This window comes from Camelus bactrianus, chromosome 24 (assembly GCF_048773025.1).
Source record: "Camelus bactrianus isolate YW-2024 breed Bactrian camel chromosome 24, ASM4877302v1, whole genome shotgun sequence".
Taxonomy (NCBI): domain Eukaryota; kingdom Metazoa; phylum Chordata; class Mammalia; order Artiodactyla; family Camelidae; genus Camelus; species Camelus bactrianus.
In genome coordinates this window covers 12,424,252-12,438,581 of record NC_133562.1, presented here as the reverse complement: position 1 = coordinate 12,438,581, position 14,330 = coordinate 12,424,252, and the positions used below count along the sequence as shown (strand labels likewise).

The following is a 14,330-nucleotide window of genomic DNA, read 5'->3' as shown; positions in this document are numbered from 1 at the left end:
CATTTGTGATACATGGTTTGAAGAAAAGGGGGAAAACTAAATGAATCTGGTAACCAAACCAGAATTATTCAGAAAACGGAGGCCCTGGTTAACAAAAGTACAAAATAGAAAATAAAATGAATACTTAGTTAAAATGAGAAAATTAAATCACCCAAATTACTGGAGCCTTGAGAGATTTAGGTCTCTTTCTTCTGAGATCTCTTCAGGCAATTCAGAACTGGGGGAGGTAGCCAGCTTCATTCATCCTATTTTTCTTTTTTTTAATTTATTTTATTTTGAGGGGGGAGGTAATTAAGTTTGTTTATTTATTTATTTATTTATTTATTTATTTATTTATTTATTTATTCTTAGAGGAGGTACTGGGGATTGAACCCAGGACCCTGCATGCTAAGCATGTGTTCTAGTGTTTGAGCTATATTCTCCCCATCCCTGTTTTTCTATTTTAGTCTCTATATGTCTTTTTCTTCCTTCCTTCCTTCCTTCCTTCCTTCCTTCCTTCCTTCTTTCCTGTTTACTTCCACACCACACATTCTGTGTCCCCATAAGCTCTGGCTGGTACTTCATGGAACAATGACTAGTTTAGGAAACCAGCGAAAGTAAAAGGATGGGAGAAAACACTTCTGATTCCCAAGAGTCCCTTCCATACAAATACCAGATTCAGAAGTGGGGTTCCTTTTGAGACAGGAGAGAGAAAAATCTCCCTCTCCTCGTTCCTTCCCACTTTGAGGAATTCATAGTTTTCCGAGATTTCCAGATGTTTCTCATCCAGACATGTCTGGAGAAATAAATGAAGGACAGCATCTATTTAAACTTGTTTTGGCTGTTAACGTCTCACAGGCAGGCAATAAATATTACATTACTTTTTCCTTTGCCTAAGACAATCTTAATGATAGAATAAATTGGGGCTGGTTGTAGGCGGCATGCTGCACTGCTAGCGGGTTTTGAAGACGGTGGAAAATAGATGGTTACCAATAATATGAAGCTTCTTGAGGAAGAAAATGTAGAAAAGCCTGTTAATGCTTTTTGAAGCATGAAAGAGGATACTTTTGTCTACAAATCCCAGGGAGACGTAGCTTCAGTGGTGCGAAGTTTTCCATGTACACAGTTCCGCTGTTAGATCTGTCCCGGCCAAGTGAATTTGCCTCGGTAGATGCCCTGCTGCAGATCATTACTGGGTTCAGGCTTCACTTGATGGCTTCCTGAAGCTATAGACCTCCCACTGACATTTTAGTTTTGCATGTAGATGAGAGAGGAACCCTTGTGCCAAGTTTTTATTAGGATGTGTTAATGGTGCTTTCCTGCTCCATACAGTGGGTGAGAGGAATCTGCTGGAGTGGTGGGTGTACAGTGTGCCCATAAAGAACTTGCTGGAAGTCCCCAATTGTCCTTCTTCCCCCGGAGAAAGACTGCGTCTCCTCCCATCCCCCCAAACAATGGGATGTTCTTCTGTCCTTAGTCCATGGTCTTCCTCCCTAGTTGTTGGCCCTTGGCTTCCTTGCCTACTTTTTTATTTTAACACCAAATATTGACTGTGTGATTGTAGTAATGAGATGATCAGTAAAATGGTTGAGGTTCAAAATGCAAGAAAAGTGGTGTAAACGTGACTGTCGCCCGATAATAATCGGGAAGTGTGATTTTTGTCCAAGTACTTTTTCATGAAATAAATAGAGTTTTACAAAGCTATTGCTTTTTTTTAAAATCGCCATAAAAATGACTGACTTAAGAGGAGTAGCTGCTTTTTAAAGCACTGCTTATTTTTTTTTATGAGATTATAATATAGCCTTAACAATTTGGGAGCCTGTGAGGCTTTTATGAAACGTGCATTTCACAATTTGTGCTGTTTCACTTCATGCTTTCTTAGCATTGTACCATTAAAATTTGGAAAGTTTTTGTACACGCAGCCGCCTGGTTCCATGTTAACATGTTGCCGATTTACATCACTCACCTGCATGGTGTGAATTACTTGATTTACAGTATCAGGGGCTGCTTTAAAAATAGCTTTATAATTTTTTTAAAAAACCTAGGAATTATAACAGCTTTCCTTAAAAGTATGCTATAAAAATAATGAAGGCACACAAAACTGAGGCTCTGTTGTTGACTCAGGTTGAATATATGAGATGATAAATTGCAGTCAGTTAGTTGAGTGCTGTGTAGTTTCCGTTGGAAACATCGATAGGTCCTTTTACACAGGTGCATTCAGAGTTGCCAGGAGTCTACCCTATCGCATTCTACTCCCTTCCTTCTGAAACAATGTTAGCCACTTTTTAAAGTTTTAAAGAGAAAGAGATAAATGAGTGGAAAAAAATACTACATATCTCACAAGTTTATCGCAAAAAGCAAGGCGGCTCATTGCAGCTGTTTGTAAAATTTAAAGACAGGAACAAACCAAATGACTGAGTTGGGGACTGGTGGGAAAGACTGCGGTACCTCCCTCTGAGGAAGGACTATGAGGCTGTAAAAAGGAATGAGGGCTCTCTGTAAACTGCAGTGGGGAGATCTCTTGGATAAAATGTTAAGTGAAGATGGCGCTGACCAGGAAAGTGTGCTTCAAGCAACGGTGCTACTGTTGATCTAGAGGGCGTGTTTTGTGATTTGACCCTGGCCATGTGTCCATATTTTACATAAGTAAAAAGAAATGTCAATAAAATGAAGACAGCCATTACAGATGGAATAATAAATCTCATTGTATATCTAGTTGTTGGTCTAATCAGAGAAGAATTATTTCAGGTGATACTAAGACATGATGTTTGACTGTACATCCTCAGTGGCTTATACTTAAGATCTAATTTCATTTCTCAGGATGAGCAGACATTTTTAGTTGCAGGCCTGATATTGCTGACTGTAGAGATAATGTCATACTATTAATTATGCAGGAGCTATTTTTAGTGCATTTGGTATTTTCCCAAGGTCACTGTTACCCCTAACATAGCATCTAGTTTTACCACAGCTCAAAGTTTTGAAAGATCTTTGCCCAGGGTCATGTTAGCTATATTTTAATTTGCACTTCTGTCATATAGAGGTAGCCTGACTACCCCAGCAGATTAGGAAATCTGTCTGATAAAAAGCTTATATGAGCAACAGAAATATTAATGATAGTTTAGTATAATTCTTAGGAGGACTTAATCTCTGCATCAGAATCTCTTAAAAGCTACCTCCAGAAAAGCATTCATGGGAAAATGTTCATAGTGACGTATTTTTTTAAATAATACACATAAGATGTAGAATTGGGAAAGGACAATTGTTTCAAAGAACTGTTTTCAGTTTTTAATGTAGATTAATTAGGAATACACCTGGTTAGGGAGATGTATGTTTAAGAAGGAAAAAAAAATTGTAATTTTTTTCCCTTGCAGTTGCTCCTACCAAGACTGAACTAACTTAATGCTCATAGATGAAAAGAAGTAAACTTAAGGATCCTCTTGAGCTAAAACTCACGGCTATCTTAGGAGTTTTCTAGGCTAGACTTCTCCTTTGGAAGAAGAGAGCGCTCAGGCGTCCCCAGAGGCCTCTCCTTGTCAAGTGGACCATCTGGGGGTGGGACTGGGAGGGCTGTTTCAGTGCCAGATGAGTCCCTACAGAGCAACAAAAGCGAAAAAGACATTATAGCTCCACTGTGGAGTCGGCTTCTTCCTCCTCTAAACATTTTTAAATAGAAAAACAGCTTTGCTGAAATATCCTAAGTGTTCAGGAAGCACCTGCTTGAGATCGAGACCCGCTGCCTGTTCGCGCTGTGGCCCGAGTTACCTAACCTCTGTGAGTCTTGATTCCCTTCTCAGTACGGGAGACGCAGCTACGACACAGGAACTGTTTTAAGAATCAAATAAATAGGCAGTGGCCGCTTTAGGGCCTGAGACGCTTGAGGCTGAGGCGTGGTACTGAGTAAACGGCAGCCAGCTGCCTCCGCGAGTGCAGAAGGCCTGGAAGGGGTGACATTGAGAGGGTCCAGTTTGACCGCGGCTTTTAGCTCTGCTGTATTCTATCAGCAGTAATGAAATCTCTTGTGTTCATTTCACCATGTACCATTTATTTAACCTGGAGGCACTCTTCATGATGATACATTAATCATATCATTATTAATACTGTATGTCCATGAGCTATTGCCAACATAAAGCTGCGTAACAAACCTCTCCAAAATCAGTGGCTGACGCAGCAGTCGTGACTCCTGCTCGTGCATTTGTGGGCTGGGTAGGGCTCCACTGATCCAGGCTGGCCTTGGATACAAGCTGCAGACTGAGTTTGTATCTGTTCCCCATTTCCTTCGTCCTCCTTAGCTCAGTGGGCAGCCAGATCTCATTTCTTCGCATGGCAATGGCATCCTCCAAGAGGGCAAGCCCCGTGGTGTAAGCACGTTTCAAGCACTGGCCTGTGTCACGTCCACTAGCATCTCAGTGGCCAGAGAAAGACACTTATCCAAGCCCAACATCAACGAAGGCTCTGCCCATCGCAGGGGAAGGCGCTAGTGACTATTTCCTGGGTAGTAATTCAAACTATTAAAATGATTATCATCATCATGATTATTAATTGGATCTGGTTAATCATATTGAAAGTTCTGAAAGCAGTGAAGAGGTCTGCAGGATATGGCTGAGAAGCTTTTTTGCTACTGGTTGTATACTTTTTGACATTAAATGCACATGTGGCCTGGTCATGGATATAACTCAGTAATGAATTAATCTAGTCCCTCAGCATCCTTGTGGTCAGTACACCATGCCTGATGCACAAATGTGTCCATATTAAAGCACGTCGGCCCTTCTCTGGTATCATTAATGATCTCGTCTAGCTGAGGAGGTAATCTACCTGTTTTATCTATCTGCTCAATTCCACCTAACTTCCCCTCCAGTTCTCCCACAGCGTATATTTGTACTGTGCATTTCAGCCCTGTGTGAACAGTCTCCTCTCTCCCGGAAGGCAGAGTTTCAGGAGCCTGTTTAGCACTGCAGCAGGTGAATTGGAAATAGCTGTAGAGCAACCGGCGGCCGTTGCTTTGGCGCAGATCCTGCATGCCCACGCCACGTGTCTGTGTAGTCATCACCGAAGAGGCTCTTACAGTGCATTCACCTTGCTGCTTGGGTTTGCCACTCACCGCTTTCAAGTGCTGCTTCTTTCAGCCTTCTCCCTTTACCTCCACATGACCCCAGACAAATCAATCAGAAACCCTTTGGTTGGAAACTTTTCCAATATATGATGTGGCACCAGCAGAATCTTTTAAAAAAGGACTGTGCATCCCTCTGAACGTACAGTAACTAGGAGCACCCGATGGGATCAGGGAGAGGAGTGGAGCCTAAACGGGCATTGGAGGCTGCTGGGGGTTTCGTGCTGGAGTGAGCACGTGAGCTGCCGAGGTTCGTCTTCCTGCTTGCGTGCAGATGGTGTTGTCTGTTTCCTTCTTTTCCATGCAGAAGTGGGAGGAGAGGGCTGTTTCAGCTGCCCTTGATGAAAATCGGACTCCCCCTGTCTGATGGCAGGCTGCTATTTCACGCTCTGCCCTTTCTGTTTCAACAGAGATTTAGTTTGTTGTTTTTGCTGGCGGGGTTTGCCTCTTGTGCAGTGGAGAGACTCCTGCGTTCAGAGAGGGGCTCGGTGTCCTGTGCTCCCATTCAAATTCACGTCCGTGGGTGTGGGGCTTCAGATTTATTCAAAAGAAACCCCTCCACGTAGGCTGGGAAACAGCATCGTGAATAACACTGTGGTCTTGCAGAATTGCCAAGGACACTTTAATGTCCATCTCCAGGTGCCCACTTTGCATGCTTTGGGGGCATCAGACCCACATTACATGTCAAATCTGGTTATTCTTTATAACAGCCTGAATCAGTTACCACAGTGAGACGCATGCTTTGGCGGGGTTATTTCTATGTATACGTTTAACGTGATTTTTTATTGTTTATTTATTAATCATTTTTATTATTCCCTTAACAGAGGCACTGGGGATTGAACCCAGGACCTCATGTCATGCTAAGTATGCACTCTACCACTTGAGCTATACACTCCCTCCTTATACGTTTAACATGATAAAATCTTTGTCCGTAATGTCAAGTGAGAAGCAGAGAAGTGGAGCAAAAATGTAACGGGACATTGTATTTCAGCTCACCCTCCTCTTTTATTTTATAGCATTCAACACTAAATAAAGGTAAAAACATATCGCATTTCAAATTCACCAAGGCCTTACTCTTCACATAGAAATGATCCATTTCCTTAGTCTGAAGTCTTTTACAGTGAGAACGTAAACAATCAGATGAAAACTTGATTTTTTTCCTTTCCTGATACTTATGGAACTGAAGTCTAGCGTGGCTTTAGAAGGCGAGTTGTTTTTTTTTTAAAGAGTAATCGTAAGTATTGCAACCTATTGGCCGAGTGCCTGTCAGGCCAATTTTACCCTCTGGTCTTAAAACATCTTGGGATGTAAAATGAAGAGTATTTTGACATGTTTTCTTGCTCAGCAATGCATACAGAGGGCCAAGGCTTTCTAAGATAGATATTCAACTCTGATCAGTATCTCATTTCTTCTTGGCTTCTAGCAAGCTTCTAGGTATTTAAATCTCTTAGTACTTTTTTGGTAACTCAGTTGCCTCTCCTACAGCTGAGAGCCCACGTCCTCTGGAAGGGGTGGTAATTTGTTTGTGAACTGCCTGGAGTGTGGCGGATCACAGGCCACAGAAGATCTGAAGTGTAAAGGGATCCCCCGAGGAATCCCGTCACGTACGGTCATTTGGTTTCTCGCACGTCCCAGCAATTCACGCTTCTGAAAATTCATCATCTTCCTTTTCCAACCCTCTACTAGACTTCACAAAGGTAATATTTGTGTACCTGCCTTAAGGCGGCTTTAAAAGGAAAACTTTACTTCCACTTAATCAGTTGTGGCTCCTGTTACTTTCAGCCATTATTCCAGCTCAACCAAAAGTGAAATCTTAAATGCAAAATTATGATGTTGGCTCCCAGTTAAGTTCATTGTAAAGTCTAAACAATTTTTTTTAAAAAAACTGTTTATTAAAGTTAGAATGGGTAGCACATCTAGAAGTCTATTAAAATGTCCATTCATTTCCTTGAGTGTTTTTTATTGACTAGGTTGAAAATTGATGGATAAATTATATCAATTTTATTCTGGTCTGTGGCAATATTTCTTAGAAGATCTGTTACCTAGGATGCATTCTGAAAATTTGCAGAGCATTTTTCTCGGCACTGAGTCTTATATTACAGCATAATTTGATTCAGTAATGTAAGATTTTCTTCTAAATTATGAGTTATCTTTACTTTCCTTCCCACCTGAATCACTTTATGTCAAAAAATACTATTTTTTTCTTTTTGGTTTCTGACCACATCTTTGGTATATTTTCTAAATATTTTACTATAGCATAGCTATCAACATTTTTTTAAAGAAATAATTCTCTATTCTAATCAGCTATTAAACAGTTTTCTCCCAGAGCATTTTTATCTCCCAGTTTTTTTTTTTTCCCTAAAACTTTCATTGCCCATTAAGGAAGTTATGTGCAGATTTATACTAAAGTTGTCCAAATTTCCTAGTAATATAGGAGATGATCACAAGTTAGTAGACACTAGTAAGCTGTATTCTAGTGTTGCTCAGTAATGCACCACATTTAAATTATTTAGACTATAAAACATTGATGTCTCTCAAATTATCATTTAAGGGGCCATAGCCATCCTACAAAAATGCACCCTTTAATCAGTGCCTTTTGGAACAATGTGTCAGCTTAATCTCACACTTGATGACCTTAAATAGGGCATTCTGAATAGCTGTGATGGAATGTTTGCTTCATTAGTAGAAATCATAATTACGAACAGTTACCATATTCTGTATTGTTGTGGGTCCTAAGAGATGCTGGATGTCTGCAGACTCCAAACCATACTTCGATCTTTGCTTTTCATTTTGAAATTCAAATTCTAAATTCCCTTTGCTGCCTCTTTGTTTGTTACCTTCATTCACTTGGCCAGCACATAGGAAGGGCCTGTTACGTGCCAAGCCTGAGCTGATCACCAGTGACCCTAAAGGAATAAGGCACAGCTTTGCCCTTCAGCTTGGGAAAATAGGTCCACAAGCATGTTCAGCGCAAGTATGAGTGCTATGATCAAAGTATTTCAGGCTGCAGTCACAACTGGTTGCAGCTGGAACACAGACGTCGGAGAGGGCTGGCTATATTTGCTGGGGCTTCACAAAGGAAGTGACCCTGGAAAGATGCATGGCTACTGGCCAGGGTGCTGAAGTAAGGACATTCCTGCAGATGGACCAGCAGGAACAGTCTGATATTGTGCGGAAACTGAGCAAGTAGGTGTGACTGGAGCAGAGTTCACTAACAAGGCAAGATGAGAGAATGAAAGCATTAACTTTCAGCTGGGGCCCCATTGTCAAGGTCAGGTGTAACAGTCCAGAGAGTACATCTTTATTCTCTAATCAATGGAGAGCTATTAATAGATTTAAACTTGATCAGCTTTGAGTTTTAGAACAACTTCTTCATTAACTATTGGGAGGGTAAATTTAGTGAGTACTACAAAGGCAGGGTATATCAGTTAGGAAGATTGTCAGAGGCCTGATGATTGGTGCAGAAGATCTGCGTGCCTGGAGAAGTGGAGAGGACGGATTCAAGAGATGTTAAGGCGGTAAAGTTGCCAGGGTGGGAGACCAGTTGGATGAGGAAGAAGTTTAGGATTATCATACTTGTGGCTGAGTGACTGGTGGGTGGCGGTATCATTCAGTCTTCCAAGTAAGAGATATAGGAGAACCCAGGTTAAAAGGAATGCAGGTGTTAATTTTCCTGTTGGACAGATTGCATTTGAAATCTGAGGTCTGTCTACATGAAAGTTCATACAGGCACTGAAATCTGTGGTTCTGAATCTCAAGGAAGGGTTTGGGTTAAAGACTTAGATTTAAGTCATAATGAAATTAAAATGGTTTTCATTTGTGGAAAATATTCTATATGTTAGGCCCTGTGCTAGCTATATCTAAAAAATATGTATTCTTTTTCATCTTTAGTATAACTCTAGGAACATGATATTATTATCTTCACTTTATTAAAGGGTAGCTAGGTTTTAGAGATACAAGAAAATCTGTGCAAGCTTCCACATCTAATCATTGGCAGGTCCAGCATTGAAGCCAAACATGTATCATTAAAATAATGTCCACTGTCTTTTCCATTATTATTTGTAGGAGTGTTTTAGGGAGAACAGGAAGCAAGGGATGGAAATGGTGACAGGCGATGTGTGCACTTAGACCTAGATTTGAGAGCTTATAAGAGAGCCATACTGAGAATATTGGAATGTTGGCAGATTTGATTTAATCTTATTGGCAGTAGAAAACAGTGAAAGTCTTTAGTGGGATAATTAGAAGAAAAGGAAATGAATTCAAATGAAGCATACAAAATGGACCAGAGGAAAGGGACGTTGACATTAATGTTCTTTTGGTTACAAGTAACAGAAACCAACTTAAGCCAAGGGGACTGTTTGTTGGAAGAATGCCGAGAAAGTCTCCCAGAGATAAAGTAAGAGGTTAACAACCAAGAAATGGAGCCGTTTGTGGAATTTTCCCCTCCAGGGTTCAGCTGAAAATTAACACACTGTCAGCAGGTCCCTGTGTTTCTGTGTCTCTGTTCAAAATTCCAAGAAGCTGAGACAGAGATGAGCAGGCCAGCCATGGGCGGTTCCTCACTGTTGGTCCTGTCACTTGAGATCATTCACTCGGAAACCTGGCCTCTCCAGCTCCTTCTGGTCTCCTGTCCAACTTTTGACCTTAGGGAAATCATTTCTTCTATCTCTGCTTTGTTAACTTGAGATGAAAATGATGCTCTTCAAAGATGAGGACCATAAGAAGGGCACTCATGGGATGTTTATTTCATAAGGAAACACCATGAAGCCGGAAGTGAAATGAGATGTAATGAAACTTCAGTGCCAGCCATCACTGAAGAACTTATTTAAGTGCCTTTAAACGTGGGGAGTCTCCACCAGCTTGTCCAAATCAAGCCTGTTTTTCAGATTTCCACATCTTATCTCCCCGGTAAGAAGGAGCTCCATCCTTCCATTCCTGTGCCAGGCCTGGATTCCTGCCAGAAGTTACTCATCCTGCTTACTCTGTGTTTTCTTCTTCTTCTTTAATGGAAAACAGAATCCATTCATTTCATAGCCTTCAAACAGAAATAAGGCTAAAATTATACTTTTAAAACAAAACATTTCTGTAATAACTTGTTCTATTAATGTAAACATTGCCTTAATTCTTTCAAAAACATTGTGTGTATGGGGGTAGGGGGGCATGTTTTGTTCATTACTGTATCTCTAGGGCTTGTAACAGTGCCTGGCACATGGTAGGTGTTCAGTAAGTAATTATTGAATAAATGAATGATTTTATAGCATGTGAAAGTGAGGTGATTTGTCTGCTTATTTCCAGCATGAAAAATACACCAGACTCTATCAAAGCTTAAGACGTGTAAATGCTTAGGAAGTAGACACACCAACTATAATGCCGTTTTGTAAAGGGCAGGTTGTAGTATCAGAGAGATCATCACAGATGTTACCTGGGGCAGGTTCATCATGGAACTGCCAAAGAACCGCTAACCTAGGATACTCTTAAAGCAAAATAATAACGCATCATTCCAGTAATTCCAATGTTATATTATCAGGTATTTTATAAAAGCAGAAAAGCTTATCGATGAATAAACAGGAAAAAAGTCAATTATTCTAAATATAATGTCCACAATTTTGTTTCCTTTATATGTATACTCAAAAATAAAAACCGATAAACTGTATTAGTGAAATATAAAAGCACATCAGCTGCTACTAAAAAGTGCTTATTAGCAATTTGGTGTTTGAAATATACCAGCTACAGTTTTCATAGTTTCCTGTTTTTATGGGGACAGTTGCCTTCCTAGTACAGTGGTCTTTCTCAGTTGTAACTACAAAGGGTGTGACAAGAATGGAGAACACCTATTGAAAGGAAAAATTATTTCTTGGTATTAATTCGTTTCATCAATAATACATAACACTTAAAAACTTTCATCTATAAGATGAATAAGGTCTGAGGATTTACAGTATAATGTGGTGGCTCTAGTTGATAACACTGTCAACCAGAATTGAACTGAATAATTGTATACTGAGAGAGCAGAACTGAAAGGTCCTCATCAAAAAAAGAAGAAAAAAAGTATATATATAAAAATATATGAGGTGACAGATGTGTTAAAAAACTGGATAAGAGGAAACTTTTCACAATGTGTATGTATATCAGATCCTCGTGATGCATACTTTAAATATCTCACGATTTTATTCATCAGTTAGACCTCAGTGAGGCTAATGAAAGAAAAATTATATTTAAATTAAATCAGAGTAAAATGCTTAAAGTAATTTACTAGAAGCATTTTGATAAGATGGTACACCTTTGTGTAGTCCTGTTTAGAAGATAAATTTACATTTTCACTTATCTCATCCATTCTTCCTGTCATTGGGGATTTGTAATTTGCTTGTGCATTACAAGAAAATTTATGAAGTGTAGGATTGCTGAAAAGCGCTCGATGGGCAGCACTTAGCTCAGAAGCGCTCCCTCCGTGAGTTCAGGAACAGGTGCAAAAGGAATGCAGAGGTGGGTCCTTGTTTCTGCCATGCTACGTAATTCTGTTGAGCATGATTCACCTCTAAGAAGGAAGGGAAAGAGGTGGACGGATCTCTAGGCTAATTCGCTTCCCAGTCTCTTTGAGCCCGCTAACAGTGTTGCTTGCACTGCTGTGGCATTTTTTCCCTGTCGTCATGGACACTCATCCATTGAAAACACACAGATGCCTGCTGACTGTCCACTTTTTTCACTTGGCCTGGTGAGTCTTGGGTCTGATTCAGGCTCTGATTAAAGCAGAAAGTACTCAGTAGAAAGCCACTCTTCTTATTTCATATAAAACTCGGCATGTGATTCCAGTAAGGAATTAAATGAATTTTTTTTAAAGAAAAGTCAAAAGTATATGTGAAACCCAGGTGCCAATGGAGACCACATTTTAACAGATTTTCACTTCAGGAAACCACTTTTCCAGACATGCCCATTAAAAGAGATTATTTCAAGAATCTATCAAATGATAGAGTTCATTACTTTATAAATGTATAATCTAGTGTGGTTTCTAAGGGAAAGATAATCTTATTCATAAATATATTGATTCATGGCTTATGTTTTGTGCTTATTGTGGACTCCCGTCCCAAAACTGAATGGCAGTGAGATATTTTTGAAAAATCAAAACAGGCTTTAGAATCACATAACCATGCTCAAATGCTAAGTTCCACCACTGTGTGACCTGGGACCTGGTACTTTATCTCCCTGTGACTCTTTTTCCTTTTCATCTATAAAATAGCATTTACCTTTTAGACTTGTTCTTCGGGTTAAATGAGATGGTGGATGTGGTATATTCGGCGTAATCACTGAATCAGTGGATCAAAGATCTTTCAGGATGAGAAGAATGAGCTAGAATCCTTGGTATCTGTTTTTCTTTCACTCTCCTGTGAGTCTCTGGAAGGCTGGGACTGGAATTACCCATCTTGGTGTCCTGTGTTTAATACCATTGCACTTAGTAGGGTGATATTTACAGTGGTGAAGATTCGCACAGTTCTGCTTCAAAGCTCGGCTAGACTGTGTCATTTCAGCTTCTACTTTATACTGTTTCCTCTATTTTCTGCATCGGATGTTTTTCAAGCTGTTATCAGTCTTGCTACCTGTGGATAATCTTGTTCCTGACACTTCTGTTAACAGGAGGCAAGCGGAGACTTCTCGTGTCGAATGCAGATCGTAGGAACACAGCGTTGATCAGGGCACTGACCTCAGAAAATTAGGCATGCTCCGTTCCTCGTGGAATTTTAGCTTCTTGGAAGTGAGTTAATTGTTTTGCTGATATGCTGATGTGGCCCTCGCCCCACTGGTGTAGAGTTTTTGGAGGACTGCCCCATCGGAAATCCCAGTTTACCCTCTCCTTACATGAAGGCAGCTTTGTAACTGTTAAAGTGCCGTAAAGCAGTGGGAGACTGGTCCTGTGTTATCTTGAGCAGACGTACAGCTGATACGGTTCCCTTTGCTAAGGAGCAGCATCTTAGCTCCAGTCAGCTTTTAAGAAGCATCATTGGCTCCAGCTAAGAAAATAGATAGATACTTATTTGTTGGTAGCACCATTTTAAGATGTTATCATAATAAAAACTATTTGCAACTTTTATTTGTGTCCAATTAGTCAAGAAGGGAGTTGCTTCTATTTTGGGCATTGTCGGTCAGTCATGGCTGATAGTTAAGCATGCGTCATCAGCAGAATGCAGTTTAGAAGACATTGACTCATTGGTCGCCTAATACCCTCCTTTTCTTCAACCCGTCAGTGTTGACTTACTTTAACTTTGCTTCCTTTGTGTTTGCAGTATTACTGGAAAATACCAAGATCTGTTTCATTGTCACACAAGACTCTGAATTTTAGGGAATCACTTGTCCCGACATTTAGTAGAACTGGAGGAAAATTATCCATACAAATTAATGGTGAGAAGAACTCGGCAAAAAAACCCCAAAAAGACAGCATACAGACTGTCAAATCCTGACTTGGCACTGGTAGAGCAGAAAATAGGTAATTATAACAAGCCATAAACTAAATGTGAGCTAGAAACCTATCATTATTTGTAGTTCATTTGGTCCCTAATAAAGGCAGTTTGTTCTCTTTGACAGTTGTGGGACCTACGGCAGGTTGCTTAATCTCCCTGAGCCATAATTAATTCACTTAGAAAATGGAAATATGAGTTGCTGCCTACTCCGGCTGAAGTGGTCATCAGGACCCAATATGGTCATGTCTGGGGAATCACTGAAATACCAACAGCCATCTCCTCCATCCAAGAGCCAACTGGAAGGAGCATGGGGATGAAGCAGCCAAGTGGAGGGTGCCACTGTGCCCGTGGGCCCTGACCTCAAGCACCTGACATCCCATCATATCTCCTGCCCAGCCCTGTGCCCCAGAATCCTCAGATGTCAGAACTGTGCGTTCACACAAGAGTCCAGGCAGTATAGGTCGTGGACTCACCAGAGACAACTTTCAATGGCTACGGAAAGGAGAGAAATGAAGGGACATTCTCTCCATTAGACCCAAGGCATGAATCTGGTAGAGCATTAAGCAAGGGACTAAGAACTGAAAGGACGACTCATGGAGGCCACTACCCTGTGTACAATCCCAGAGATGGGACGTATGTTGCTCAGTTATTGTTAACACTTCCAAAGAGTTTTAGGCTCACAAGAAATTGCCAAGTCTGCCAAGCCTTGAGTTACAAAAGATGAAAAGTATTTTACTTTCAGTAGGTACTTAAATGTTGTTATCTTGGCAATAATTTGCACCAGCATTGGCACTCTT

The 14,330-nt window shown here is 40.5% G+C and overlaps 1 protein-coding gene across 2 annotated transcripts in view; it reads left to right on the top strand.

Moving 5' to 3' along the window:
- The window catches only part of CDH2 (cadherin 2), a 193,684-nt gene that overhangs the window by 104,615 nt on the left and 74,739 nt on the right, over positions 1-14,330 (top strand). Inside the window, exon 1 of one of the 2 annotated variants that reach the window (XM_074352194.1) lies at positions 6,760-6,783. The exons of the other annotated variant lie outside the window; for it this stretch is intronic. The gene's annotated coding sequence lies outside the window, so the exon portion shown is untranslated. Of the gene's footprint in view, positions 1-6,759; positions 6,784-14,330 lie in introns of those variants that run through there. 2 annotated transcript variants of the gene reach the window in all.